General features: G+C 50.2%; 1 pseudogene; it reads left to right on the top strand.

The window, feature by feature from the left end:
* Positions 1-27,033, top strand: part of LOC141051389 (uncharacterized) — a 45,985-nt pseudogene that overhangs the window by 8,751 nt on the left and 10,201 nt on the right.

Genomic DNA, 27,033 nt, shown 5'->3' on the forward strand with positions numbered 1-27,033 from the left:
AAATGCTTATACGGCTGTCCTGGGACACCCACACAGCGCCCCCTAGCGGACACAGCGGTCACTGCACCACATACCTCCCCCACTATGTTCAAACCTGTGGAGTTGAACACACAGCATAACCCCCGGCTCTCGAGACTGGGCACTCACTACACCTTGCCCACCAGGTCGAGAGAACCGTCTCCATTTGTCATACGGCCTCATCTCTAGGTTAGGCCTCCCCCGCTCCCAGCGGTCATAATACCGGTCATTGTCTTTGACCCCCCAGTCACGGTTTGTCTGCGTCATCAGACACTCTCTAGTCTCCACCTGTCTGCAGTACACTTCGTCACCTGATCTTTCTCTCCCTGACCATCTCTCTCGGTTGGTGCGGTCATAAGTCTTAGTAGAGCCTGCTGTCTGGTCTGAGTCTGACTCAGTCAGCGTCTCACAGGAACTATGGTCTTTCAACGTCATCCTGCCAGTCGAACTACCCCTTGCTGACACTCTTCTGCCATCTGCCTTGTCACTTCTTGGAGGAACCGTTCGGGTCCTTACATCTTGGGTTGGAGGCGGCCGCCACCTGGTATTCTGTATTTCTTTATTAATTCGCCGGCGGTCCAGCCTCAACTGCTCAATTTCTTGCAGGTACTCCACGAGCATCCGAAAGTCTCTCAGGGTTTCCACGGAGCCAACCACCATGATGGGAATCCTATCCACTTCCCTGGATACCTGGTCTTCATCATCAGGAGGGATCCTCACCCTCACCACACCGGAGATATTCACAAGGTCTTGCATCACCTTCCCGGATCTTCCAATGATTCTTCCAATCAGAGCTTTGGGTACCGGAACCACATCTTTCTGCAAACCCAGCCGATCCATAGCCTCCCTGGCTAACTCCAGGCGTCGAGCAGCCTTCATATTACTCTGCCTGACCAGCTGTTTGGCGAGGAGACATTGTAAATGCATCTCTTTCAGGACAGCTCCCCGGTTTGCTGTATCTTCTGTGGCGGACATTATCACTAACTGCCGAGTCTCAGGTGCCCAGTGCACCTCACACGCTTTGACCGCCTCATGTACACCTTCCTCCGCACAGGCTTCTCGCATGTGTTCAGGTACCTCAATCGTAGATTTGAAGGTCGTGGTCTTGCTCTCTTCCTGGACAGAAGACTCTGGCTTTACCACGGACACTTCCCTCACTACAGTTGACCCGACCGGGTGACTGTCTTCTTCGGCTCTTTGCTCACCAACTTCAGGAGATTTTATCTCTTCGCGAGCCTTTGCCAAGATGGGTACCGGCAGTTCCGTCTTGTTATCACTCGGACCCAGCTGCTGCACATCTCCGTCCAAGCTTTTCTCCCGCAGTAGACCTTCTACTACTCCTCTGAGTTCTTCCATCTCTTCCTTAAGGCTCTTGTTCACACTTTGCCAGGTGGACAGGTGACCTCTGAGCTTCAAGACTTCTTTCTCGAGCCCCTCCACCTTGTGCTCGGCCAATTGTCTCAAGATTCTTTCTTTTTTGACATGTTCTTCCACTGTCTTTTTATTAGTTGTATCTCCTGATCTTGTTCTCTTTTGGCCAGCACATGTCGCACCACTAATTCTTTAATTATATCGTCAAAGGGTACCACTGAGTCAGTCCTATCAGTCGAGTGAACCCCCCGGTTACCCTCTGACTGTGTTTCTATTCCCGTTATCTTCTCGATCAGGTTACCACCAGTCCTGTAACGAGTTTCAGTTAGCACAGCATAAGATTCTGTCCTAGTGGTGGCTACTGGCAACAACACGTCACAGTCACACCACATCGTACAGTGAACCCCCCCAAGGCACTCCCTATCCGTGTGTCAGCTCCGCTCTTTTTGTTTACCACACCATTCTCATTCACACTGTGGTAACGCTTCAGGTGACGTCAGGTCAGTAAATTCGTCTGACGCAATTCTTTCTCCGGTCGCCCTTACGTCTGGCCTGTCCACGTTAGGAGGCGTCAGCGTCTGCTAGCCCTACAGTAGAAATGTCTCTACCCTCCTGCCCCACATCTTTAAACATGACAAAGTCCCGGCGCCTCTCAAAGATATGCACTAAGTTTGGTGGCATACTACCACCTTGGCACTCCCCCTTTGTCATCTCAATCAGGACTCTGTCCTCCTTATAATTCACAATGACCCCGTGGAGGCAGCGAACTCTGACGTTTTTCTCAGTCAGAGATAAAACGAGCGGAGTTCCTGTGAGAGTCACCTGACTCTTTGAGTCCAGCCTACCAGGGACTCCTTCCCGATGCAGCATCACGGTACACACCTGCGGCCCATCGTTACTATCTGGAAAGGATATCCCACATTCTGACCAAGTCATACACACACACTGCGGTACTCCAGACATACCCACTGAGTCATCTAGTGCTGTCATTTCTTCAAACTTGGCCCTTTTCTGGACCACCAGCCCACTTTGGGTTGCCGCCCCTTTTTGGGACTCCACCCCCTTTCGGGATCTCCCCATGTCTGTTATACCGGTCTTCTCAGACCCTAGTTCACACCACACAGTTTTTGTCTCTTAGGCCGGTTTCACATTAGCGCTTTTTAAGCGCACGCACGGCCGGGGGTAGCTCCGCCCCCGAGCCGGCTCTCTGCCCGGCGTGCCCGCCCCTTGCTTATAGCGCCGCCTCCTAGCGGACAGCGGCGCCGGCGATCGGCGCACCCTATCTTTAGCATAGGGTGCGCAGATCGTGCGCAGGCCGTGCGCTAGTTGCGCTTTGACCTGCGCTGCACACTTTTGACGGTGCGCCGTGCGCGCCAAAATCGAACTTTTCGGATTTTGGCGCGCACGGCGCACCGTCAGAAGTGCGCAGCGCAGGTCAAAGCGCAACTAGCGCACGGCCTGCGCACGATCTGCGCACCCTATGCTAAAGATAGGGTGCGCCGATCGCCGGCGCCGCTGTCCGCTAGGAGGCGGCGCTATAAGCAAGGGGCGGGCACGCCGGGCAGAGAGCCGGCTCGGGGGCGGAGCTACCCCCGGCCGTGCGTGCGCTTAAAAAGCGCTAATGTGAAACCGGCCTTAGGCCTGTTTCACACTTCAGTTTTTTGTGTCAGTTAAAATCCGCCAAAAAGGCGGAAAGCGGATCTGTTCCTAACTGAAGTGAACGGATGCCACCGGATCCGTTTTGTTGACGGATCCGCCGACTGAAGAATTTTAAAGGAACCGCTGCCCGGGAAGGGGGGAGAGAGAGAATTTTTTTCGGCCACCAGAAAGGATTTCAGGGTTAAATTTCCGGCTGACTTCCTTCCTCTGGGCATGCGCACTGTAAAATGCGGATCCTGCAGCAAAAAAAACGTTGCAGGGTCCGTCCAGACGTGTTGGCGGATGTGCAAAAAACCCGGATCGAACGGATGGCCATCCGTCAAGATCCGCCGGTAATGCAACTCAATGGGGAAAAAAACGGATCCGCCAAAAAAAATTGACGAATCCGTTTTTTTCAAAAACCGGCGGATTTTGACTGATGGTCAAAAACGGAAGTGTGAAACAGGCTTTACGATACCACACAAGTCTTTGTTGGCACCACCACAGCTCCTGCTGTCATCGATCACCGGCTGCTGTTCACACACCCAGCGGCTGGTGTCACTGCAGCTCCTGCTGCGCCGTCTTCGTGGACCCGCCGATCCACCTGAAGCCGCTTGTCCCCTTCGTAACCCCGCCGGGATAAGGGAAGCCGCTTGTCACCCTCGAAGATAAAAGAAACCACAAAAGCGCGCCCATAGGGCCTTACCAGTGCAGGTATAATGGGTTACGCAGCAATAATACAGGGTACTCACCCTTAATAGTTGTGTAAAGCCACAACTACTGTATCCGCTTAGTCACATGCAATAAAGCTGCAGCAGGATGGTGTAGACAGACAGCGTCTGCTACCAATGCTCCCAGGGCAGATCCCAACAAGAAAACACCAGGTCCCTGTGCTGCGAGATCTTCGTGACCCCACTGAGCCACAGCAAGCACCTTCAGGTTTTGCCTAGGAAAATGCAAAAACACATGCACGAAAAACTCCAAAAGACTCACGTATCCTGTCTGCGCTATACAGGACGTACCGTGTCCGCCTGAGACCGTCCAACACACAGGGCACACCGGGTGCTATTCACGGAGCCCACCCTCCTCCCAGGGTCTCCCAACACACCGGCCTCATCAGGTCCAAGGTCATATCACGTGTTCCAGGGATCCGATTCCTCTCCCAGAACCTCCCAACACTGACCCTCCAGGACCTTGCTCACTGACCCAGGTCAGTACAACAACGAACACCTGTCGTTACCTGTATCGGCCAAACAGGTCCTCGGGTACCTCTTATCCGCAGTGGCACCCTAGCAATCACCAGTCTCTTCCACCGAGCTGCTGTCAGTGTACGGCTTCCACAACAGTCAGTCCTCCTGGCTCAGCGTTACCAGCACTGCAACATGTGCTGTGGGAATGGCAGCCATTAGCAACAAAGGTATTTTTTTTTTTTTTTTGGCAGTCCTTTTTCGTTGCCCCCAGCAACAAGGCTCCTATATTGCCCTTAGCAATTCTCCACCATTTGTGAGGTAGCGCTGTCATTCAGGGTTGGGGGACACTCGCATGGCAGCGAATAATCACGTCCGGCACAGGTTTCCATAAAGTAATATCACAGTCCATGAGGTTTATTCATTATCATAAACCAAAACGATATGCCACAGTCTTCTAGCAGACAGCAGGGGATCTTCACACTGGAGCTCTGCTCCCCATAGCCTCCTAGTCACACAGGCTGTGCTTCATCCAGCCAGCAGGCTATACAGTCTCTCAGTTGTAGTCCCGTCTCCGGGTTACCTTGCATGCTGCTTTACACTGCTAATGTTCCTTCCCTCTCCCTGGGAACTGTCAGGCATACATCGCCATTAGTCACAGCGTCCAGACGTGCTGTCAAGCAGGAAGCCACACGAGACCTTCCAAACGGACCAATCGGGTCTCTGCATTCACCCCATGTGACCAGACCTCAGGTACCTTATATGGTCCATAACCACACCCACAGGTGATCACATGGCTATGACCTCACCCAAGGTCCTATTGCACACAGCCACACCCAGGCTTCCCTGACACATTGTAACGGAACGTACTACTCAGCAGTACCTCTGCTGATCATTATGATCTTTCATTATCCTACACCTATCAGAGCAATGGAAATGCTTATACGGCTGTCCTGGGACACCCACACAGCGCCCCCTAGCGGACACAGCGGTCACTGCACCACAGTCCCCATATATTAGTAATGCCGCCCATGTGCCCCCATGTATTAGTAATGCCGCCTATGTGCCCCCATGTATTCGTAATGTCCCCTATGTGTCCCCATGTATTAGTAATGCCTCCCATGTGCCCCCATGTATTAGTAATGTCCCCTATGTGTCCCCATGTATTAGTAATGCCGCCTATGTGCCCCCATGTATTAGTAATGCCGCCTATGTGCCCCCATATATTAGTAATGTCCCCTATGTGCCCCATATATTAGTAATGCCGCCCATGTGCCCGCATGTATTAGTAATGCCGCCCATGTGCCCCCATGTATTAGTCATGCCGCCCATGTGACCCCATGTATTAGTCATGCCGCCCATGTGACCCCATGTATTAACCCCTTCACTCCCTGAGCTTTTTTTCGTTTTTCACTCCCCTTCTTTCCAGAGCCATAACTTTTTATTTTTCCATCAATATGGCCATGTGAGGGCTTATTTTTTTGCAGGATGAGTTGTACTTTTAAACGACACCATTGGTTTTACCATATCGTGTACTCAAAAACGGGAAGAAAATTCCAAGTGAGGTGAAATTGCTAAAAGAGTGCAATCGCACACTTGTTTTTTGCTGGGCTTTTTTGTTTGGTTCACTAGACGCTAAATCTAACCTGCCGTTACGATTCTCCAGGTCATTACGAGTTCATATACACCAAACATGTCCATGTTCTCTTTTATATTGGTAATGTCCCCTATGTTCCCCATATATTAGTAATGCCCCCTATGTGCCCCATATATTAGTAATGTCCCCTATGTGCCCCATATATTAGTAATGTCCCCTATGTGCCCCATATATTAGTAATGTCCCCTATGTGCCCCATATATTAGTAATGTCCCCTACAGTACAGACCAAAAGTATGGACACACCTTCTCATTCAAAGAGTCTTCTTTATTTTCATGACTATGAAAATTGTAGATTCACTCTGAAGGCATCAAAACTATGAATTATCTCATGTGGAATTATATAATTAACAAAAAAGTGTGAAACAACTGAAAATATGTCTTATATTCTAGGTTCTTCAAAGTAGTCACCTTTTGCTTTGATTTCTGCTTTGCACACTCTTGGCATTCTCTTGATGAGCTTCAAGAGGTAGTCACCGGAAATGGTCTTCACTTCACAGGTGTGCCCTGTCAGGTTCAATAAGTGGGATTTCTTGCCTTATAAATGGGGTTGGGACCATCAGTTGTGTTGTGCAGAAGTCTGGTGGATACACAGCTGATAGTCCTACTGAATAGACTGTTAGAATTTGTATTACGGCAAGAAAAAAGCAGCTGAGTAAAGAAAAACGAGTGGCCATCATTACTTTAAGAAATGAAGGTCAGTTAGTCCGAAAAATTTAGAAAACTTTGAAAGTGTCCCCAAGTGCAGTGGCAAAAACCATCAAGCGCTACAAAGAAACTGGCTCACATGAGGACCGGCCCAGGAAAGGAAGACCAAGAGTCACCTCTGCTGCGGAGGATAAGTTCATCCGAGTCACCAGCCTCAGAAATCGCAGGTTAACAGCAGCTCAGATTAGAGACCAGGTCAATGCCACGCAGAGTTCTAGCAGCAGACACATCTCTACAACAACTGTTAAGAGGAGACTTTGTGCAGCAGGCCTTCATGGTAAAATAGCTGCTAGGAAACCACTGCTAAGGACAGGCAACAAGCAGAAGAGACTTGTTTGGGCTAAAGAACACAAGGAATGGACATTAGACCAGTGGAAATCTGTGCTTTGGTCTGATGAGTTCAAATTTGAGATCTTTGGTTCCAACCACCTTGTCTTTGTGCGACACAGAAAAGGTGAACAGATGGACTCTACATGCCTGGTTCCCACCGTGAAGCATGGAGGAGGAGGTGTGATGGTGTGGGGGTGCTTTGCTGGTGTTACTGTTGGGAATTTATTCAAAATTGAAGGCATACTGAACCAGCATGGCTACCACAGCATCTTGCAGCGGCATGCTATTCCATCCGGTTTGCGTTTAGTTGGACCATCATTTATTTTTCAACAGGACAATGACTCCAAACACACCTCCAGGCTGTGTAAGGGCTATTTGACCAAGAAGGAGAGTGATGGGGTGCTACGTCAGATGACCTGGCCTCCACAGTCACCAGACCTGAACCCAATCGAGATGGTTTGGGGTGAGCTGGACCGCAGCGTGAAGGCAAAAGGGCCAACAAGTGCTAAGCATCTCTGGGAACTCCTTCAAGACTGTTGGAAGACCATTTCCGGTGACTACCTCTTGAAGCTCATCAAGAGAATGCCAAGAGTGTGCAAAGCAGTAATCAAAGCAAAAGGTGGCTACTTTGAAGAACCTAGAATGTAAGACATATTTTTCACGACGTCCCCCTGACAGCACCATGGAGGACGTCCTCCTCCTCCTTACAGGGACAGGAAAGCACACGAGAGGTTAAAAGGCCCCGGCCCACCCCTCTTCCCTCAGTGTCTTTCCTGTCCCTGCATGGAGGGACACACGAGAGGAAGATCAGCTTACTGGAGGGCGCAGGGGGATCGGGCGGCCAGTCCAAACCTTCCCCCTGCCGGAATGCCGAGGGCCGACACTTCCCGGTGGGGAGTGCCTCTGCCCCAAAGACAGGATCAGGACGCGCTCCTGGAGGGAGCCGTTTCATCCCGGTGGGAGGCTCTCGGCTCCAGGCGGCACCGCAGTGGAGCAGAGTCCCCGCAGGCAGCGGGCGGTGCGGGCGCTTGCCTCACAGGCGCAGGAAGCCGGATCCCCGCAGGCGGGCGCCGCCATTACAGAACGCCCGGGGCATGTCAGATCCGGGCAGGAAGCGGAAGCGGCAGCAGAGAGGACCCGTGGCACGGCGGTGACGTCACGCGCTGTCTTTGAATCAGCGCGCCAGCAGCCTGGGCACGCCAGCAGGCTCGCCGAACGCCAGCAAGCTCAGCGCACACCAGCAGCACCTTTGGTGGTGATGGACTCAGAGGCACCAGCCGACAGAGGGGTAAGTGCGCTTGGCGCAATCCACCCCCCACACCGCCTTCCCCGCAGCCCAGGACGATTGACCCGAGTATCCCTGTTCTGTACCAAACAGGAGAAGGGTACCCCAGCCCCCCCGGCAGACGCTAAAGATCCGGCCAAGGCCACATCTAAATCTGTCAGATGCCCGGTCTGCAGGGTAAAGCTGCCAGACACCCACGTCCAAAACTCTCTGTGGACCCTGCACCTCAGGGGTCGTAAGAGATGAGCAACCGTCCCTCCTGGCCGAGATGCGATCCCTGATCCGGGAGGAAGTACAGGCCTCCAGATCCAGCCTCTCACAGCCACAGTCCCCCAGTCCGGGGCCAGGCCGGAAGCGGCTGAGGTGGGAGATGGAGCTAGCCTCGGAAACACGCTCGCCTGAGGGGTCAGACCTCCGGGACTCGGATCCCGAGGGAGAGATCCCGACTGACAGGCGGGACCAAGGCAGGAAATACCTGTTTAGACTAGAGGAAACTGAGGACTTGGTGCAGGCGGTAAGGAACACCGTGCAAATTGAGGAGGTTCCTAAGCCGCAGTCCCGAGAGGACCTGATGTTTGGGGGACTGGTTGCTCGGAGACAGACTGTGTTCCCTGTGAGTGAGCACATTAAGACAATGGTCCTAGAAGAGTGGAAGGAGGCAGAACGTCGACTCGTGCTGTCCCGGGACTTTAAGAGCCGACTGCCTTTTGTCCCAGAGGAAACTTGATTGTGGGAGGAAATTCCTAAGATCGATGTTCCTGTAGCTAAGGTTACCAAAAAGACCGCCATCCCCTTCGAGGACTCGTCAGGTCTCCGAGACCCGATGGACAGGAAGGCGGATGTCCTGTTAAAGAGAACATGGGAAATGGCGGCGGCCCTCACTAGGGTTAATGTAGCAGCTACCTCGGTGGCCAGGTCCATGTTCCTATGGGTGGGGTAGTTGGAAGAGCACTTAACCAACAAGACCCCTAGATCCGAGATCCTAACTTCCCTCCCCCAGATGAAATCAGCCACAGCATTTCTTTCAGATACGTCGGCCGAATCGGTAAGATTCGCAGCCAGAAACAGCTCCCTTTCCAATGCAGCTAGGCGAGCGGTTTGGCTAAAGTCCTGGTCGGGGGATAATGCTTCAAAGGCGAAGCTTTGCTCCATCCCCTTTTCAGGCTCAAGGGTGTTCGGACCAGCTCTAGATAGCATCTTAGAGCAGGTGTCTGACAAAAAAAAAGGGTTTCCAGATGAAAAACCCAAGCGTCCCCAGTCCTTTCGGAGGGGGCCCTTTTTCCAGAGACAGACCGAATTTAGGAGCCAGGGTAGATCCTATAGAAACGTGCAGAGCCAAGGGGGGAGAAGCAAAGTCCCTTTTTTTTTTTTTTTTTTTTTGCATCCACCTCCAGGTCCAGAAGGCAATGACGCCATAGGCGTCTGAGGAAGACTGCGACACTTTGCAGAGAGGTGGGGCCAGGTAACTCACAACCAGTGGGTCCTCAAAACCATCACAGAAGGTTACAGCATAGAATGTTGTTCCTCTCCCCACGACAGATACATTGCCCCCACTGTAGTTCCGGAAGGCTCTGCCATGTGGGCAGACATACAGAACATGCTCGGGTCAAAGGTCATAGTGCCAGTTCCGCAGTGGGAAAGGGGAAAGGGTCACTACTCCTCCCTGTTCTCCATTACAAAACCATCTGGCGAGGCCAGAACTATCATAAACTTGAAACCTCTAAATGCCTGGGTGGTATACAAAAGGTTTCGGATGGAATCAATACGTTCGGCAATTCATCTTATAGATAGGAATGCCGTTATGTGTACCCTCGACCTGAAGAGTGCGTATTATCAGGTCCCCATCCATCCCTCATCTCAGAGCCTGCTAAGATTCGCAATCAGACTACGGGCCCGGACCTGCCATTTCCAGTTCCAATGCCTTCCATTCGGGCTGGCTTCAGCCCCCCGAATATTTACAAACTGGTAACAGAGGTAGTGGCCTACCTGAGAAATCAGGGGGTCACTATAATACCATACCTAGACGACTTTCTCCTAGTTGCAAGATCAGAAGAGAGGCTCATTCAGGACAGGAGCCGAACGATCAGAACATTGGAATATCTCGCCTGGCTTATCAACGAACAGAAGTTGGACCTAAAGCCAGAAAGCAGGAAAATCTTCCTGGGAGTCCTTCTAGACTCAAAAAGCAGAGTATCTCTGCTTCCAGAAAAGAAGCAGCTGATCATTCAGGACAGAGCCAAGAGCCTCCTAAAACATCGCTTCTCCCTAAGAGGGGCAATGGAGGTCCTGGGCCTGATGACTGCCTGCCTTCCGTGCGTCAGATGGGCCCAGTTCCATTCGAGGCCCCTGCAAAAAGAGATCCTCGCAAGATTGGACAGACGTCAGGATTCACTAGACGGGCCCATATCATTGCCAGATCCGGTAAGAAAATCTCTACGGTGCTGGATGCAGCCCAGAAACTTACAGGTGGGCGTGCTATGGATAACCTCGCCATACGTGGTAATCACTACAGATTCCAGTACGTGGGGGTGGGGAGCCCATGTACAGTCATGGCCAAAAGTTTTGAGAATGACACAAATATTAATTTTTACAAAGTCTGCCGCTTCATTTTTTTCTAATGGCAATTTGCATATACTCCAGAATGTTATAAACAGTGATCAGCTTAACAGCAATTACTTGCAAAGTCAATATTTGCCTAGAAAATTAACTTTATCCCCCAAAACACATTTCAACATCATTGCAGCCCTGCCTTAAAAGGACCAGCTAACATCATTTCAGTGATTGCTCCATTAACACAGGTGTGGGTGTTGATGAGGACAGGGCTGGAGATCAATCTGTTGTCATGATTAAGTAAGAATGACACCACTGGACACTTTAAAAGGAGGCTGGTGCTTGGCATCATTGTTTCTCTTCTGTTAACCATGGTTATCTCTAAAGAAACACATGCAGTCATCATTGCACTGCACAAAAATGGCCTAACAGGGAAGAGTATCACAGCTAGAAAGATTGCACCTCAGTCAACAATCTATCGCATCATCAAGAACTTCAAGGAGAGAGGTTCCCTTGTTGCCAAAAAGGCTCCAGGGCTCCCAAGAAAGACCAGCAAGCGCCAGGACCGTCTCTTAAAAGTGTTTCAGCTGCGGGATCGGGCTACCAGCAGTGCAGAGCTTGCTCAGGAATGGCAGCAGGCAGGTGTGAGTGCATCTGCACGCACTGTGAGGCGGAGACTCTTGGAGCAAGGCCTGGTCTCAAGGAGGGCAGCAAAGAAAAGCCACTTCTCTCCAGAAAATACATCATAGACAGACTGATATTTTGCAAGAGGTACAGGTTGAGTACCTGCTGACTGCTGAGGACTGGGGTAAAGTCATTTTCTCTGATGAATCCCCTTTTCGATTGTTTGGGACATCTGGAAAACGGCTTATTCGGAGAAGACGAGGTGAGCGCTACCACCAGTCTTGTCTCATGCCAACTGTCAAGCATCCTGAAACCATTCATGTGTGGGGTTGCTTCTCAGCCAAGGGAATGGGCTCTCTCTCAGTCTTGCCTAAAAACACAGCCATGAATAAAGAATGGTACCAGAATGTCCTCCGAGAGCAACTTCTCCCAACCGTCCAAGAGCAGTTTGGCGATCAACAATGCCTTTTTCAACATGATGGAGCACCTTGCCATAAAGCAAAGGTGATAACTAAATGGCTCAGGGAACAAAACATAGAGATTTTGGGACCATGGCCTGGAAACTCCCCAGATCTTAATCCCATTGAGAACTTGTGGTAAAAGCATTGATTTTGCAAGAATGGACTGCTATCAGTCAGGATTTGATCCAGAAGTTGATTGAGAGCATGCCAGGGAGAATTGCTGAGGTCCTGAAGAAGAAGGGTCAACACTGCAAATATTGACTTGCTGCATTAACTCATTCTGTCAATATAACCTTTTGTTACTCATAATATGATTACAATTATATTTCTGTATGTGATAAAAACATCTGACAAACACACATAAAAACCAGAGGGCAGCAGATCATGTGAAAATATATTATTTGTGCCATTCTCAAAACTTTTGTCCATGACTGTAGGAGGAAGAATTTTCCTGGGAAGATGGCCAGCCAGCATCAGAAACAGATCCTCCAACTTCAGGGAGCTCTATGTGGTCTGGGAAGCCCTGCGTCAGAACCGGTCGGTAGTGAGAAATCGACACGTCCGAATACTCTCTGACAACACAACGGCAGTCTCGTTCCTGAAGCACCAGGGAGGCCAGAGACATCGTCCGCTCCAGGCACTAGCAGGAAGAATATTCGCTTGGGCAGAAGAAGTTGTCCTCTCAGTAACGGCAGTCCACCTGGAGGGTTCTCAGAACGTAGTGGCAGACTACCTAAGCAGACAGCAGGTCTGCCCGACAGAGTGGGAACTAAACGGAGAGATCTTTCATCAACTATGTCAGCGTTTGGGAACCCCCAGTATAGACCTGTTCGCATACCGGAAGAACTCCAAAATTGCCAGATTCTACTCCCTGAATCCGGCGGACCACCCGGATGGAGTGGATGCCCTGAGCCAGGCCTGGAAGGAACCTCTCCTGTACGCATTCCCACCACTGGTGCTTATACCGGCGGTACTCAGGAAGATCTGCGAGGACTGCGCGACGGTGATGATGATAGTGCCATACTGGCCAAGGAGGAGCTGGTTTCCGCTGCTAGGGGCCATGGCAGTAGGAAACCCAGTCGAGCTACCCCTGAAGGAGGACATCATCCACCAGGGCCCGATCCGCCACACAGATCCAGCAAGACTACACCTCTCGGCATGGATCCGGAGAGGAACATCTTGAGAGCAAAGGGCTTATCCGATCAGGTCATATCCACTCTAATGGCCAGCAGGAAGCCGGTAACATCCGCAATCTACTGAAAGATATGGAAGAGATACTGCCTGGAAGGTGGCAGGTCCGACCTCCTGGCAGGTACCCCCAACCTCCCTAGTGTTCTAGACATTCTACAGTCGGGGTATAATAAGGGCCTTAAACCCAGCACGTTAAAGGTCCAGATTTCGGCCTTGTGCTCCTTCTTTGACTACCCCTTAGCTTCCCATCCTTGGGTGGTAAGATTCATAAAGGCCACGCAGCGTCTTCGCCCCACAATTAGGCAGCTCACCCCGCCATGGGACCTTGGCCTGGTACTCAGATCCTTATGTAGGTACCTAGTGAAAGGATGACCATTTCAACTCTCACTCGGAAGACTGCCTTCCTTGTAGCCATCACCACGGCCAAAAGAATAGGAGAGATCCAGGCCCTGTCTACCAAAGATCCATATCTCCAGATCAGAGAAGATCAGATAATCTTAAGATTAGATCCGGTGTTTATCCCCAAGGTAGCCTCTTACCAGAATATAAATCAGGAGATAGTGTTACCATCCTTCTGCAGCAATCCCCGCAATGGGAAGGAACAGCGTCTCCACTCTCTAGACGTAAGACAGGCAGTTATAACCTATCTAGAGGCCACTAATGACTGGCGTATTGACCCAAACCTGTTCATCCTCTTTGGGGGTAGAAATAAGGGGGAAAAAAGCCTCTAAGGCGTCCATCGCAAGATGGTTTACCTCGGTAATTTCGGACGCCTACCAGTCGGAAGGCGCTAGCCCGCCAGATTCCTTAAAGGCCCACTCTACCAGGGCAGTTTCGGCCTCCTGGGCTGAGCGCGCAGGCGCTTCAGTCGAGCAAATCTGTAGAGCAGCAACCTGGGCCAGCCTTAATACATTTTGCAAACACTACAAGCTTGACGTGTTATCAGGCCAACATACTGCATTCGGGAGAAAAGTTCTCCAGGCAGTGATCCCACCCTGAGGAGGTGCTTTGGTACTCTCCATGGTGCTGTCAGGGGACGTCCTGGAAAATAGGTATTAGACCTACCGGTAATGATGTTTCCAGGAGTCCATCCTGACAGCACTGGTAGTTCCCTCCCTGTTATGTTATGCTATGTCATATGATGTAATATGATGGTATCATTAAAAGAATTGTTGCATTATCCACGCTGTGGTACTTGTTAAATCACTGAGGGAAGAGGGGTGGGCCGGGGCCTTTTAACCTCTCGTGTGCTTTCCTGTCCCTGTAAGGAGGAGGAGGACGTCCTCCATGGTGCTGTCAGGATGGACTCCTGGAAACATCATTACTGGTAGGTCTAATACCTATTTTCAGTTGTTTCACTTTTTTGTTAATTATATAGTTCCACATGTGGTAATTCATAGTTTTGATGCCTTCAGAGTGAATCTACAATTTTCATAGTCATGAAAATAAAGAAAAATCTTTGAATGAGAAGGTGTGTCCAAACTTTTGGTCTGTACTGTATGTGACCCCATATATTAGTAATGCCACCTATGTGCCCCATGTTTTAGTAATGTCACCTATGTGCCTCCATATATCTAATATATAAAGCTCAAGTGTGTGTATGTATGTATGTATGTGTGTGTGTGTGTGTGTGTGTGTGTGTTTGTGTGTATGTGTGTATGTCCGGGATAGGCATCCGCACCGTCGCAGCTACAGCCACAAAATTTGGCACAGTCACACGTCTGGACCCCGAGAGCGTCCTAAGCTATGTTGTGAGGCGAAATTTTAACCCCGCGCGTTCCAATTCACCAAACAATTTTGCCCCTATCTACATACTGGGGGGAAAAGTGTGTGCGCGTCAAGCCCCGCCCCTCATTATGATGTCACAATGCTCCTATTTGCATACTGGGGAAGCAGTGTGTGCGTGTCAAGCCCCGCCCCTCATTATGATTTCACAATGGTTGCCATAGTGACGCTGATGTCATCAAAGGTTGCAAGCCCCGCCGCCACTCATTATGATGTCATAATGGTTGACTATGGATTGGAGGATGTGTGATGAGTATATGGGCACTGGACTATGGGATGGAGGATATGTATGACAGGTATATGGGCACGGGACTATGGGATGGAGGATGTGTGATGGGTATGTGGGCACTGGACTATGGGATGGAGGATATGTATGATGGGTATATGGGCATGGGACTATGGGATGGAGGATATGTATGACAGGTATATGGGCACGGGACTATGGGATGGAGGATGTGTGATGGGTATGTGGGCACTGGACTATGGGATGGAGGATATGTATGATGGGTATATGGGCACTGGACTATGGGATGGAGGATATGTATGATGGGTATATGGGCATGGGACTATGGGATGGAGAATATGTATGATGGGTATATGGGCACTGGACTATGGGATGGAGGATATGTATGATGGGTATATGGGCATGGGACTATGGGATGGAGGATATGTATGATGGGTATATGGGCACGGGACTATGGGATGGAGGATATGTATGACAGGTATATGGGCACGGGACTATGGGATGGAGGATGTGTGATGGGTATGTGGGCACTGGACTATGGGATGGAGGATATGTATGATGGGTATATGGGCACTGGACTATGGGATGGAGGATATGTATGATGGGTATATGGGCATGGGACTATGGGATGGAGAATATGTATGATGGGTATATGGGCACTGGACTATGGGATGGAGGATATGTATGATGGGTATATGGGCATGGGACTATGGGATGGAGGATATGTATGATGGGTATATGGGCACGGGACTATGGGATGGCGGATATGTATATGGGCACGGGACTATGGGATGGAGGATGTGTGATGGGTATATGGGCACTGGACTATGGGATGGAGGATATGTATGATGGGTATATGGCATGGGACTATGGGATGGAGGATATGTATGATGGGTATATGGGCATGGGACTATGGGATGGAGGATATGTATGATGGGTATATGGGCATGGGACTATGGGATGGAGAATATGTATGATGGGTATATAGGCATGGGACTATGGGATGGAGAATATGTATGATGGGTATATGGGCACTGGACTATGGGATGGAGGATATGTATGATGGGTATATGGCATGGGACTATGGGATGGAGGATATGTATGATGGGTATATGGGCATGGGACTATGGGATGGAGAATATGTATGATGGGTATATAGGCATGGGACTATGGGATGGAGAATATGTATGATGGGTATATAGGCATGGGACTATGGGATGGAGGATGTGTGATGGGTATATGGGCACGGGACTATGGGATGGAGGATGTGTGATGGGTATATGGGCACTCGACTATGGGATGGAGGATATGTATGATGGGTATATGGGCATGGGACTATGGGATGGAGGATAATTATAATTTTCTATAACTAACCACAGTTAGTTACTATGCCCGGGCAGCGCCGGGCTCTTCAGCTAGGTAGTAATAAATACCAAAACATTGACTGTCACATCCAAACATAAATTGGGTCTGAACAGGTGCTTTCCTAGATTCGCCACCTCATATATAAATTCAAACAAAAAGCAGCACTCTGTAATGCTAAAACATGAAATATGGAGATTGAATTGCATTACTGCACTAGAGATATGAAAAATTGAGAATTCTTAGCGCATAAATTGGCCAATCCATGCGTGCCCGGCAGCCACGATAAGGCGATTCTCGTTGCCAGGACCTAATGCTAATCCTCTCTTAGACTGAAGTCTCTATCTCTATGGAGGGGTAGGATCCTGCTGCAATTAAAGCCGCCTGATGCAATTTTGGAGCCAATTTTCTTTAGAAACATTTTAAAATCTGTTTTTTTTTCTGGTATTTTTCTTGTAATATAGATAACTCAAATTAACCTGATTTTAAGGCAATACCACAAAAAACACGTGAAAAAAAAAAATAAAAAAAAAAAATATATATATATATTTTTTATATATATAACAATAATAATGAAATGGTTATAATTCTATTAGTATACCTTTTTCAACGTGTATAAGTGTGTGCCACTGGAAGAATGATAGACCATTCGAGAAAAGATTTGTAAACCGAATCAAAGAAAAACCCAAATTTTGGTCAAAAAATGTATATAAAAATTAAATAAGATATATGAATAATAGAAAAGTCATAAAACAGATATACGATTAAAATACCTTTATTAAGTAATAGTAATACAAATACATATAAAAAAGATGTGTGCTCAAAAGAATTTTATATATACACCTATATAGGTTAATAAAGCACGGCGTTCCCCATTAATAAATAACTATATTTTATCCCTCTATACATTGGCTCCTTAAAAAAGTGACATAAAATATATGGAGACCATATAGGCTCAAACAAGTGTCTGTGCATAGAACCATGTGGTGATGCAAAACAATCAACAAGGAGAGAAACCAATGTGATGGTATAAAGTGCAAAAAATACAAATTCCAAAAATAAATAAAAGAGTGAGTGTAGGGGAAAGGAGGGAAGAATAGAGGGTATATACCTTGGAGGAACGCTGCTGGATATAATATAGGAAAGCCTAAGGCCAGAAATAAACCCCATAAAACACTGTACATGGAGACTTTGGGATCAGATCATTTCTGTCCGTGATGTTTGTGGAAACGAAAAAGCTTTTATAAAGCTTCATCAAATTTCTGTGTGTAACTCAGAGCTGAGATCTAACGTGACAGAAGATTCCAGTGCGGGGAAGACGGGAAACCTTCATATAGACGGCCGGTGGGGATGGAGGCAGTGACCGACTCTGGCCAAATCTGTCTCTAGAGCCGTAGTAGAAGATGAAGATGTCCTCATCATGAAGGAGTTATTTCTCATGCCGCGTGTAATGAATATCTCCTGCAGTATTGCTAATGCCGATTCCAGTGTCGGTAATGAGACGAGAATTAGCGTTATGGAAGATGAGTCTATGAGGAACGTGTTCAGCTGCCGACTCCGAGGAGGAAACTGCTTGTTGTCTGTGGCCTAAATATATAGGTTTTATTAGTAGACTAGCTGAAAAGCTCGGCGTTGCCTGGGCATGGTATCTAACTGTGGGTCCCGCTCTCTCCCTTAACAGCCCCGCTCTCTCCTTCCACAGCCCCACTCTCCACCCGCCGTCCCGTTCTATCCCTCCGCAGCCACGCTCTACATCCGTGACCCGCTCTCCCTCCACAGCCCACCCCTAATATCCCACATCATCCCGTCAGCCAGAGCCACCGGACTACTACCCCTAATATCCCACATCATCCCGTCAGCCAGAGCCACCGGACTACTACCCCTAATATCCCACATCATCCCGTCAGCCAGAGCTACCGGACTACTACCCCTAATATCCCACATCATCCCGTCAGCCAGAGCCACCGGACTACTACCCCTAATACCCCACATCATCCCGTCAGCCAGAGCCACCGGACTACTACCCCTAATATCCCACATCATCCCGTCCCAGCCGCTGGACTACTACCCCTGATATCCCACATCATCCCGTCAGCCAGAGCCACCGGACTACTACCCCTAATATCCCACATCATCCCGTCAGCCAGAGCCACCGGACTACTACCCCTAATATCCCACATCATCCCGTCAGCCAGAGCCACCGGACTACTACCCCTAATATCCCACATCATCCCGTCAGCCAGAGCCACCGGACTACTACCCCTAATATCCCACATCATCCCGTCAGCCAGAGCTACCGGACTACTACCCCTAATATCCCACATCATCCCTTCAGCCAGAGCCACCGGACTACTACCCCTAATATCCCACATCATCCCGTCAGCCAGAGCCACCGGACTACTACCCCTAATATCCCACATCATCCCTTCAGCCAGAGCCAACGGACTACTACCCCTAATATCCTACATCATCCCGTCAGCCAGAGCCACCGGACTACTACCCCTAATATCTCACATCATCCCGTCAGCCAGAGCTACCAGACTACTACCCTTAATATCCCACATCATCCCTTCAGCCAGAGCCACCGGACTACTACCCCTAATATCCCACATCATCCCATCAGCCAGAGCCACCGGACTACTACCCCTAATATCCCACATCATCCCGTCCCAGCCGCTGGACTACTACCCCTAATATTCCACATCATCCCGTCAGCCAGAGCCACCGGACTACTACCCCTAATATCCCACATCATCCCGTCAGCCAGAGCCACCGGACTACTACCCCTAATATCCCACATCATCCCTTCAGCCAGAGCCACCGGACTACTACCCCTAATATCCTACATCATCCCGTCAGCCAGAGCCACCGGACTACTACCCTTAATATCCCACATCATCCCTTCAGCCAGAGCCACCGGACTACTACCCCTAATATCCCACATCATCCCTTCAGCCAGAGCCACCGGACTACTACCCCTAATATCCCACATCATCCCATCAGCCAGAGCCACCGGACTACTACCCCTAATATCCCACATCATCCCTTCAGCCAGAGCCACCGGACTACTACCCCTAATATCCCACATCATCCCATCAGCCAGAGCCACCGGACTACTACCCCTAATATCCCACATCATCCCGTCCCAGCCGCTGGACTACTACCCCTAATATTCCACATCATCCCGTCAGCCAGAGCCACCGGACTACTACCCCTAATATCCCACATCATCCCGTCAGCCAGAGCCACCGGACTACTACCCCTAATATCCCACATCATCCCTTCAGCCAGAGCCACCGGACTACTACCCCTAATATCCCACATCATCCCGTCAGCCAGAGCCACCGGACTACTACCCCTAATATCCCACATCATCCCTTCAGCCAGAGCCACCGGACTACTACCCCTAATATCCCACATCATCCCATCAGCCAGAGCCACCGGACTACTACTCCTAATATCCCACATCATCCCGTCAGCCAGAGCCACCGGACTACTACCCCTAATATCCCACATCATCCCGTCTCAGCCGCTGGACTACTACCCCTAATATCCCACATCATCCCGTCAGCCAGAGCCACCGGACTACTACCCCTAATATCCCACATCATCCCGTCAGCCAGAGTCACCGGACTACTACCCCTAATATCCCACATCATCCCTTCAGCCAGAGCCACCGGACTACTACCCCTAATATCCCACATCATCCCATCAGCCAGAGCCACCGGACTACTACCCCTAATATCCCACATCATCCCGTCCCAGCCGCTGGACTACTACCCCTAATATTCCACATCATCCCGTCAGCCAGAGCCACCGGACTACTACCCCTAATATCCCACATCATCCCTTCAGCCAGAGCCACCGGACTACTACCCCTAATATCCTACATCATCCCGTCAGCCAGAGCCACCGGACTACTACCCTTAATATCTCACATCATCCCTTCAGCCAGAGCCACCGGACTACTACCCCTAATATCCCACATCATCCCTTCAGCCAGAGCCACCGGACTACTACCCCTAATATCCCACATCATCCCTTCAGCCAGAGCCACCGGACTACTACCCCTAATATCCCACATCATCCCTTCAGCCAGAGCCACCGGACTACTACCCCTAATATCCCACATCATCCCGTCAGCCAGAGCCACCGGACTACTACCCCTAATATCCCACATCATCCCGTCAGCCAGAGCCACCGGACTACTACCCCTAATATCCCACATCATCCCTTCAGCCAGAGCCACCGGACTACTACCCCTAATATCCCACATCATCCCTTCAGCCAGAGCCACCGGACTACTACCCCTAATATCCCACATCATCCCATCAGCCAGAGCCACCGGACTACTACCCCTAATATCCCACATCATCCCGTCCCAGCCGCTGGACTACTACCCCTAATATTCCACATCATCCCGTCAGCCAGAGCCACCGGACTACTACCCCTAATATCCCACATCATCCCGTCAGCCAGAGCCACCGGACTACTACCCCTAATATCCCACATCATCCCTTCAGCCAGAGCCACCGGACTACTACCACTAATATCCCACATCATCCCGTCAGCCAGAGCCACCGGACTACTACCCCTAATATCCCACATCATCCCTTCAGCCAGAGCCACCGGACTACTACCCCTAATATCCCACATCATCCCATCAGCCAGAGCCACCGGACTACTACTCCTAATATCCCACATCATCCCGTCAGCCAGAGCCACCGGACTACTACCCCTAATATCCCACATCATCCCGTCTCAGCCGCTGGACTACTACCCCTAATATCCCACATCATCCCGTCAGCCAGAGCCACCGGACTACTACCCCTAATATCCCACATCATCCCGTCAGCCAGAGCCACCGGACTACTACCCCTAATATCCCACATCATCCCGTCCCAGCCGCTGGACTACTACCCCTAATATATGGGTATATGGGCAGGGAGGGGGTGATTCATTTCTGTCCTGTGCTCTCTGCTCCTTTCTGGGGGGCAGACAATGGCTGGGAGTTTGTTCCCAGGGATGCTAGATGTCTCCCACCATGGCAGTGTCTGCTGAGGTGTTGTCGCCTACATTCACTTTCGTATATAGAGATATGCTTTCGTTATGCTCCACACCCTTCTATCATTCACATTGCTGTTCCCCAGCTCACCTACCTCTCTGTCCTTCTCCCTTCTATAGACTTTCAGCCCTACATTTTTATTGAGCCCTGAATTTGAAGAAATGTCTCCCTCTACTGGTCTGCTTCGTGATTGGTTGGTGATACACACACACACACACACACACACACACACACACACACACACACACATACATACATTCACTTTTATATACCGTATTTTCCGCTTTGTAAGACGCACTTTTTTTCCCCCCAAATTGAGGGGAAAAAGGGGGTGCGTCTTACAAAGAGGATATACATTTGCGCTGCCACTGAGGGTACTTGCCGCGGCACTCTGTGCCCTGATGCTGCCGCTGCGCTGTCCGCCACCGCCGCGCTCCTGTCCCCCGGTGGTTTCTTCCGCCCCACCGCCGCCGCCGCGCTCTGTCCCGTTCAGCGTGGGGGGGTCTCTGTCGCTCCATGCCTGCTTTCTTCCTGGAAAATGGCCGCCGCACATGCGCAGACGGACATCTCGGCACTGAAATCTCGGGAGATGAGATTTCAGCGCTGAAATCTCATCTCCCGAGATTTCAGTGCCGAGATGTCCGTCTGCGCATGCGCGGCGGCCATTTTCCAGGAAGAAAGCAGGCATGGAGCGACAGAGACCCCCCCACGCTGAACGGGACAGAGCGCGGCGGCGGCGGTGGGGCGGAAGAAACCACCGGGGGACAGGAGCGCGGCGGTGGCGGACAGCGCAGCGGCAGCATCAGGGCACAGAGTGCCGCGGCAAGTACCCTCAGAACGGGACAGAGCGCGGCGATGGCGGCAAACACCGGGGGGACAGAGCGCGGTGGTGGCGGTAAGAACCGGGGGAGAGCGCGGCGGTGGTGGCAAGCAGGCACCGGGGGACAGCGTGGCGGTGGTGGCAAGCACTGGGGGACAGAGTGCGGCGGTGGTGGCAAGCAGGCACCGGGGGACAGAGCGTGGCGGTGGTGGCAAGCATCAGGGGACAGAGGGCGGCGGCAGTAACAGACACCGGCAGCGGCACGCTGCACATCAAAACACCCCCTCATCCCAGCAGCAATGTTCCACTCCGGCCTCCTCCATCACCACCCCTGGAAAGCAATAAGACGCATGGATTATAAGATGCACCACCATTTTATTAAAAATAAAGTTTTTTTCCTATTTTTCTCCTCAAAATTTGGGGTGCGTCTTATAATCCGGAGCGTCTTATAAAGCGAAAAATACGGTATAGAGATGTAAAGAAGAAAACTAAACCCTGTAAGATAATAAATCTCCTCATATGTTTCCCTTATTATCTCCAGTAATTGTATTATTACACAGGATTCTTATGGTGTTACATCGGATCATCTTCTTCTCATTCAGGTCTCTACAATATCGGATCCTCTCAGTGGAATTTTTCTATACAAGAGAATTTTCCTGATTTACCCATCAAAGATGGATATGGACAGAGACAAGATGGCGGAGAGGATGTTACACCTCACCCTAGAGATCCTCTTCCGTCTCACTGGAGAGGTGAGAGATTCTGATGACGTCACATTCCATCATTCTTATCTATGGGAATAACGGACAGAACTGGAGAGGTGAGGACTCTGGAAATGTCTGTAGTGAGATTTATTACTGTGTCTCTCCATAACCAGGATTACACAGTGGTGAAGAAGACCTCTAGTGATCGCTGTCAGGACCCTGTGTCTGAGGGATGCGGAAGACCCCTGAGCCCAATCACGGGGCCTCCACCTCACCCCCTGATCCATGAGGACATCAAAGACCAGAAGATCCTAGACCTCATCTACAAGATGATGGAGCTGCTGACTGGAGAGGTGACACTGCTGGGACATTATACAGTAACACTATGAAGGGATCGGGGGATGACGGTATGATTGTATGTGTCAGGTTCCTATAAGGTGTCAGGATGTCGCTGTCTATTTCTCCATGGAGGAGTGGGAGTATTTAGAAGGACACAAAGATCAGTACAAGGACGTCATGATGGAGGTTCCCCAGCCCCTCACATCACCAGGTAATAGACAGGACTAAATACACACGGCCTATAATTATCTGTATGTAGAGAATGAATTCAGTCCCTGTATGTGTTTCCTCCAGATCTATCCAGTAAGAGGACAACACCAGAGAGATGTCCCCGTCCTCTTCTCCCACAGGACTGTAAACAAGAAGATCCCAGTGCTCCTCAGGATCATCAGGTAGATGGAGAGAAGGTGTCAGGAGATCTCCCCTATGATGTGTAGACGGCTGTGAAGGTCTTGTGCTCAGTCTTGTTTTATCCACCAGTATTATATGTTTTATACTTGTGTAATGAGAGCGGTGGAGATGGCAGGATTAGAGCTGATCATAGATGGGACTTCTAAATCTGTGACTTTTACAATATTTGTTTCAGGGTGAAGATCTGACCCATATTAATACTACAGAGACATATGTGAGGGGTGATGAGCGGTGTAAAGAGGAGATTCCCACATATGACTACCCAGGTGAGTAGTGACCACTGACTGCTGAGACGTCACAGATTCCTCTCAGTCACCGGCTGTGGCTGCTTTATCGGTGGTGTAGTCCGGCCGTATCACAATCGTGTGATCACCATTTAGGTTCCCGACCACAACATTCTCCTCCACCCAAAACTGTTCTAATGACTTTGGGCATTGAAAGCCCTTTTCTATAGAACGTACAACCTGTAGGATCCACCTACCCCCTGGGATTAGAAGACGCTGACCGTTACCTGCCCAGGACTGTAAACTACGAAGCCAAATGACAGCGTACGTAGAATGTGCTGACAAGTTAGAAAATCACTTCAAGAAAAGTATTATGATGGATCAGAGAAAACGGAGGGTAATGATGGTGTTGGCTTCCTAGATCCCTGAGATCTTATTGGATGAATTTCCCTTCTCTCCCTTCTGTGCTCAAATGGCCCCTACAGGTCCAGGTCCAGTCTTTTTGGCCAAACTTCGCTTTTATGATCGACAACAGTAAATCTTTATTTGAAGTTTTCAGTTAATGAGATGCTCTAGGGCGGGGCTGTGGGCGGGGCTTTATGTGGCGCTCTGCATACACAGCGAATAGGCCTCCTTACCTTGACAAGCCAGAGCTGGTATGTCACTCTCCACAAGGAGAAACCTTATCCCTTATAAAAAAAATATTGGAATATTTTAAAAAAAGATGTGATTCTTGGGAAAATGCTTCCTTGTGAACCAGGAATAACTTTTAGGAGAGGGGCGACAGTGAAAAATATTGTAGCTCGAAGTAAATTAGAGGTTACAAAAATAAATAATATGAAAGGAAATAATACCAATGTGAATGGAGGGAAGGTAAATACGGGAGTATACAGGTGCTCTTCAAACAAAGTACCGTATATACGCGCATATAAGCCAAGGTTTTCAGCCCATTTTTTTGGTCTGAAAGTCCCCCACTCGGCTTATACGCGAGTCATATAGCCAGGGGGTAGGTGGGGGAGCGGGGGTGTCAGATCATACTGACCCCACTGGCACATCTCTGCAGCGCCCCTGCTTGTCCCATGGTCTCCCTTCCTACAGCGGTCACATGACACCGCTCATTAAAGTCATGAATATGTGCATATTTATGACTTTAATGAGCGGTACTACGTGACCGCTGAAGCAAGGAAGGGAGAACGAGGCTGCAGAGACGTGCCAGTGGGAGGTAAGTATATGCTATATTCACCTGTCGGTCCCGAGTTCCGGCGGCAGTGGCGGGTATTGATGCGAGACTCGTGCGAGTTTCTCGTAAGTGACCCCGGCCTTAAGCGCAATATCTGTTTAATTTTTTAAAAAAAATTACGTGGGTTCCTCTGCAATTTTCTTGTCCAGAGAGGGAAAGCCAGTGACTGAGGGCTGATGTTTATATCCTGGGAAAGGGGTAATACCCATGGATCTTCCCAGGCTATGAATATCAGCCCGCAGCTGTCTGCATAGCGTTTACTGGCTATTAAAACAGGGGGGCCCCAAATAAAAATGACATGGGGTCCCCCTATAATTAATAGCCAAAAAAGGCTATGCAGAGAGCTGCGGGTTGATATTTATAGCCTAGGAAGGGGCCATGGATATTGCCCCCCCCATCTACAAACACCAGCCTGCAGCCGCCCCAGAAATGGCGCATCTATAAGATCTGTTTTACATCTGCGGTTTTGCTGCGGATGTGACTGACTCAGTGGAAATCAATGGGTGCAGAAACGCTGCAGATCCGCACAAAGAATTGACATGCTGCTGGGGAAAAAAGCGCATTTGTGTGGATTTTTCCACAGCGTGTGCACAACAAATCTCCATTTCCCATAGATTTACATTGACTGTGCACTACGCTGCGGATTTGATGCAATTCCGCACGTCCAAAAACGATGCGGATCCGCAAAGTGTGCACATACCTTTAGAATTTTACTTTCCTCCTTTAGTGAAAAATGAGTGATTGCGCGCCCTTTGGCCACGCTCCGGGATTACGAACTACGCAATGGGGTGTAACCACGCACCATACTGACCTCCCAATGGGGTGTAACCACGCACCAGACTGACCTCACAATGGGGTGTAACCACGCACCAGACTGACCTCACAATGGGGTGTAACCACGCACCAGACTGACCTCACAATGGGGTGTAACCACGCACCAGACTGACCTCACAATGGGGTGTAACCACGCACCAGACTGACCTCCCAATGGGGTGTAACCACGCACCAGACTGACCTCACAATGGGGTGTAACCACGCACCAGACTGACCTCCCAATGGGGTGTAACCACGCACCAGACTGACCTCGCAATGGGGTGTAACCACGCACCAGACTGGCCTCGCAATGGGGTGTAACCACGCACCAGACTGGCCTCGCAATGGGGTGTAACCACGCACCAGACTGGCCTCGCAATGGGGTGTAACCACGCACCAGACTGGCCTCGCAATGGGGTGTAACCACGCACCAGACTGGCCTCGCAATGGGGTGTAACCACGCACCAGACTGGCCTCGCAATGGGGTGTAACCACGCACCAGACTGGCCTCGCAATGGGGTGTAACCACGCACCAGACTGACCTCGCAATGGGGTGTAACCACGCACCAGACTGACCTCGCAATGGGGTGTAACCACGCACCAGACTGACCTCGCAATGGGGTGTAACCACGCACCAGACTGACCTCGCAATGGGGTGTAACCACGCACCAGACTGGCCTCGCAATGGGGTGTAACCACGCACCAGACTGGCCTCGCAATGGGGTGTAACCACGCACCAGACTGACCTCGCAATGGGGTGTAACTACGCACCAGACTGGCCTCACAATGGGGTGTAACCACGCACCAGACTGACCTCCCAATGGGGTGTAACCACGCACCAGACTGACCTCCCAATGGGGTGTAACCACGCACCAGACTGACCTCCCAATGGGGTGTAACCACGCACCAGACTGACCTCCCAATGGGGTGTAACCACGCACCAGACTGACCTCCCAATGGGGTGTAACCACGCACCAGACTGACCTCACAATGGGGTGTAACCACGC

Source organism: Dendrobates tinctorius, unplaced genomic scaffold (assembly GCF_039654945.1).
Source record: "Dendrobates tinctorius isolate UK_male_01 unplaced genomic scaffold, ASM3965494v1 ptg000157l, whole genome shotgun sequence".
Classification (NCBI taxonomy): domain Eukaryota; kingdom Metazoa; phylum Chordata; class Amphibia; order Anura; family Dendrobatidae; genus Dendrobates; species Dendrobates tinctorius.